The sequence below is a fragment of the Sinocyclocheilus rhinocerous genome, unplaced genomic scaffold (genome assembly GCF_001515625.1).
Source record: "Sinocyclocheilus rhinocerous isolate Xijiao unplaced genomic scaffold, SAMN03320098_v1.1 scaffold2264, whole genome shotgun sequence".
Taxonomy (NCBI): Eukaryota; Metazoa; Chordata; class Actinopteri; order Cypriniformes; family Cyprinidae; genus Sinocyclocheilus; species Sinocyclocheilus rhinocerous.
The window spans coordinates 381,163-386,140 of record NW_015665058.1 but is presented as its reverse complement, the minus strand read 5'-3'; the positions used below and the strand labels follow the sequence as shown (position 1 = coordinate 386,140).

At 49.0% G+C, this 4,978-nt stretch overlaps 1 protein-coding gene across 1 annotated transcript in view; it reads right to left on the bottom strand.

Annotated features, from left to right (window-relative positions):
- Positions 1 to 4,978, bottom strand: part of LOC107731100 (piezo-type mechanosensitive ion channel component 2) — a 173,300-nt gene that overhangs the window by 63,243 nt on the left and 105,079 nt on the right. The gene's annotated exons all lie outside the window — the stretch shown is intronic.

The following is a 4,978-nucleotide window of genomic DNA, read 5'->3' as shown; positions in this document are numbered from 1 at the left end:
CCCGGAAAACAAATGCTGTAGTCCAAACGAGCCGTTCGTTGTAGTTCTTGAAAAGGGATTTTTTAAAAACGAAATATCTCCCTTTGGAGAGGACTTTGAGATTTGTAAATTTCTAGCTCTTTTTTATGTCCAAACATACACACTACACACTGACTAAAATTAAAAAAGTGAAAAAGCATAATAGGACCCCTTTAAGAGAAACCTACTTCAAGGCTAAGCCTTTGATACCAATCACATTCTTAAGCCTAAGTATAAGAATATTGTGGTTGATGGTATTGAATTCTGAACTAAGATCAAACAAAAATAGGTCAGCACAAAATATGTTTTGGTCACCTCAGTCTTTGAAACAACATATGTTAGGTTTCATAAAGTTCACAAAGAGCAGCGTAACACAGCTACCCTGCTGCTCCAGGTGGATCAGAGCAGTATGAAGAGCTGTGTCTATGGTGTCCTTTTGTAGATCTATTTGCTCTGTATGCAAAATGGTGTGCGTCAAATATGGGTCATAGGCAGGTAATGTTTAGCGATCTCCATTTGAGGTATTCTGCTTAAATGAAAGTGTCATTCAGCCAGTCTGTGTTCTGTCGTGGATCTCGACTGTATTGTTTGCGATTGTGGTTTGCTGATTGTAACGTTACTTGCGCAACCTCTGTGCGGCAATTAGTCTTTTTTTGCCATAGTTTTAAAAGAGAAACTAAAAGAGAATTACTATTAGGAATGTCTCTGTTATAATATTTGAGAGTAGGTTATTGTTACACCAGTTTTTATAACGTAGACAGGGTCTTGACCCGATCTGGCAACTCCCATTACTTTCCTGCAGGGACCTATACTTGGGCAGAGTACATATCCGTTTAACAGAAAAGCTCTGATTGGGGGATTTGAGCTTTTGATCTTTATCTGGCAACTGCAAACATGAACGCTCGCATAAGAGAGTCTTGTACAGCAGTCTGAAATGTTTTGGCTCCACTTTTTCAACAAAAATAAAAAGGTTTTGGTAAAGTTTTTGTTCTTTTAACTACTGTTACGGAAGGAGACTCACACAGAGGGTTAGAAAAAATACAATAATGTTTATTTTCAGCAAGGGATGCAGATGGATTGGGCAGGTGAGTATATGAACTTAATATAACAGTCTTTAAGGAAGATGAGAAGAGTAACTCTGTATTTGGTCCTCACAGGAGATCGTGGAAGGGAGACAGAGGACTGCACACACCTCAGCTGATGAGTACACGGGGTATCCACGGAGCTGATGACGGGAACGGACTAGGGAATGGAACACCGGAGAACACACTGGAGGAAACACAGGAGGTAAGTATAACAGGCAGGTAAAGTCTTTCAATGTATCTTTAAGGATAGCAGAGAGAGAGAGAGTCCCAGTCCACAAGATATTCTAAGAGACCACCACGGCACCGGGAGTCCAAGATCTCGTCGACCTTGTAGATGGTACCGTCCTCCTGGATTAACTGTAGAGGGGGTTCTTCTGTCGGGCCAGGCTCTGTGGAGAGAGAAACGGGTGGATGGTGAGGTTTCAGCAGTGATACATGGAAGGAGGGGTGAATCTTATACTGTGGAGGAAGTTGGAGTTGATATGTGACCGGGTTTATCTGTTTGAGGATCGCCCGATTTCCTGAATTTTCCTCTCCGTCTGCCCATTGGATTGGGGATGGTAACCTGAGGAGAGGCTTATGGTCACACCTAGGAGGGAAAAGAATGCCTTCCATACTCTGGAGATGAACTGTGGGCCACGGTCTGAGACAATGTCCTCGGGAATTCCATAATATCTGAAGACATTGTTAAACATGATTTCAGCGGTCTCCATAGCTGTAGGTAGACCCTTGAGGGGGAGAAGACGGCAAGATTTAGAGAATCGGTCAATGACTACAAGAACACATGTGTTACCATCCGAGGCCAGTAGATCAGTGATGAAATCAACTCCTAGGTGTGACCAAGGGCGGTTGGGAATGGGCAGCGGAAGGAGCTTGCCAGATGGTAGGTGGCGTGGGCTCTTGGAGATGGCACATTCGGAACAGCCCTGAACGAACCTTCTCACATCCCTGGCTATGTTGGGCCACCAGAAGCGATCTTTCAGCAGTGAGATGGTGCTGTTGGCCCCTGGATGGCCAGTGCCCAGAGAGGTGTGAACGGAGTGAATTAGGGAAGTGCGTTGTGCTCTGGTGACGTACTGCACTCTTGGTGGGCAACCCGGCGGAGTGGGAGTGGAAGCATTGGTGGAGGTGACTGGGTTATCCTTCCATTGGATGGGGCTTACGAAGATTTCCTTGGGGATAATGGATTCCGGTTCCTCACTGACTTGTTCAGGAGCATGAAGGCGAGAGAGGGCATCTGTTTTCACATTCTTGGGGCCAGGACGATAGGAAATGGTGAAATTGAATCTTGTGAAAAAGAGAGCCCATCTTGCCTGGCGAGGATTGAGTCTCTTGGCGTCTCGTAAATATTGCAGGTTTTTATGGTCAGTGAGGACGCTGAATGGATGATGTGCTCCCTCCAACCAATGTCTCCATTCCTCTAGGGCTAGTTTGATAGCCAGGAGCTCCCTGTTGCCGATGTCATAATTCGTCTCCGCCGGGTTGAGTTTGCGTGAGAAGAAGGCACATGGATGGAGTCCCCTGCTGCTGAGAAAGTATGCCTCCCACTCCTGTAGTGGAAGCGTCAACCTCTACCACAAACGGCTTATTCGGGTCTGGATGGATGAGGAGCGGGGCAGAAGTGAAGGCTTTCTTAAGTACTTCAAAGGCCTCCGTGGCAACTGGTGACCAGGACAGAGATTTGGGCTTATTCTGGAGCATACTAGTGAGTGGACTGGTTATGGAGCTGTAGTGGTAGATGAATCTTCTATAGAAGTTCGCGAATCCCAGGAAGCATTGAAGTTCCTTGACGGTGGTTGGAACTGGACAGTTTTGGATGGCATCAACCTTCCCCTCGTCCATCTGGATACCACCGTCATCGATGACATAGCCAAGGAACTGAACCGAGGACTGATGGAAGGAACACTTCTCGGCTTTGAGGAACAGATGGAACTCTCTCAGGTGTTTTAGGACCTCCGCAACGTGGTGGCGATGTTTGGCCATGCTCCGGCAGTAGATTAGTATGTCATCAATGTAGACGAGGGCGAACCTGTATAGATACTCCCGGAGTACCTCGTGCATGAAGTCCTGGAATACGGAGGGGGAAGTGGGTAGCGAAACTTCACGGTGCTCTTATTGAGTGCCCGGTAGTCGATGCAGGGCCTCAAACCCCCGTCCTTCTTGGCCACGAAGAAGAAGCTGGAAGCAGCAGGGGACGTGGAAGGGCGGATGTAACCTTGCTGTAAAGCCTCTTCGATGTACTCCTCCATGGCCTTCTGTTCAGGGAGTGACCAGGGATAAATTCTTCCAGGGGGCACTGGCTCACCCGGAATCAGATCAATGGCACAGTCCCATGGCCGGTGCGGAGGTAACTGGGAGGCATTCTTCGGACAGAATACATCACTGAAGGGGGCATAACAGGCTGGAATGTCGACTGACTGTTTATCGATCGGGCTTTCTATGGAGGTGGAGCAGAGTGTGAGGGCCTCGGAGTGCAGAGGTGATGGCTGAGGAAGATGAGGAAAACAGTCAGAAAAGCAGGTACTGCCCCACTTCAGGACCTCACCAGTTCTCCAAGGGATGGTAGGGTCGTGTTGCACCAACCAAGGACGCCCCAAGATCACATCAGCGGTGGATTCCTCCAGAACCAGGAGATGGAGTGTCTCTTCATGCAACTGACCAACTTGTAAGTCACAGCGTGGGTCCATGTCTTCGACTGAGTGGTTTTCAAGTTACCGATTGGACTTGGTAGGTGGTCTTAGTGGTCGTGGTTGGGAGATTGAGTTGGCGGCAGAGATTCCCGGAGATGAAGTTCCCGGCTGAGCCAGAGTCGAGGAGGTCGTGTACTGGAAAGGAGATACCGGAGGCAGTAAGTTTTACAACAGTGGTGAGGGGTTGCATATTAACTATGGATGGCTTAATGACACTCACCATAGGTCGTGGCGGACAAATGGGGCATGCCGTGATTACATGCCCTCCAGCTCCACAGTACAAGCATAAGCTCTGGCTCAGCCGTCTCTGCCGCTCCCAAGGGGAGAGTCGAGTGCCGTCCACTAGCATGGGTTCTTGACCTGGCTCTGGAGGGCTGATGGTGTCTGGCCGACGAAGGAGTGGAGTGTATGGTGAGGGTTGATGTGCTGAAATGCATGATTGCATGCGAGTTGCGCAGCGGATGGAAAGCTGTATGAACCATTCCAAGCCACAGGAATCGTCATAGGCTGAGAGCTGAAGTTGCACCTTCGGCTCCAGTCCTTGCCGGTAAGTGGTCAGAAGTGCGCGCTCATTCCAGCCGCTGGCTGCTGCGAGGGTTCTGAATCTCAGGGCGTAGTCATTTATGGACAGAGACCCCTGACGGAGGTGATATAACTGGTCACAGACAGAGGTATCGCCTACGGGTTTACCAAACACTTCACGGAAATGTGCCATAAAATTATCAAGGGATTACATGCCCTCCAGCTCCACAGTACAAACACAAGCTCTGGCTCAGCCGTCTCTGCCGCTCCCAACGGGAGAGTCGAGTGCCGTCCACTAGCATGGGTTCCTGACCTGGTTCTGGAGGGCTGATGGTGTCTGGCCGACGAAGGAGTGGAGTGTATGGTGAGAGTTGATGTGCCGCAATGCAAGATTGCATGTGAGTAGCGCAGTGGATGGATAGCTGTATAAACCGTTCCAAGCCATAGGAATCATCATAGGCTGCGAGCTGAAGTTGCACCTTCGGCTCCAGTCCTTGCCGGTAAGTGGTCAGAAGAGGGCGCTCATTCCAGCCACTGGCTGCTGCGAGGGTTCTGAATTTCAGGGCGTAGTCATTTATGGACAGAGACCCCTGACGGAGGTGATATAACTGGTCACAGACAGAGGTATCGCCTACGTGTTTACCAAACACTTCACGGAAATGT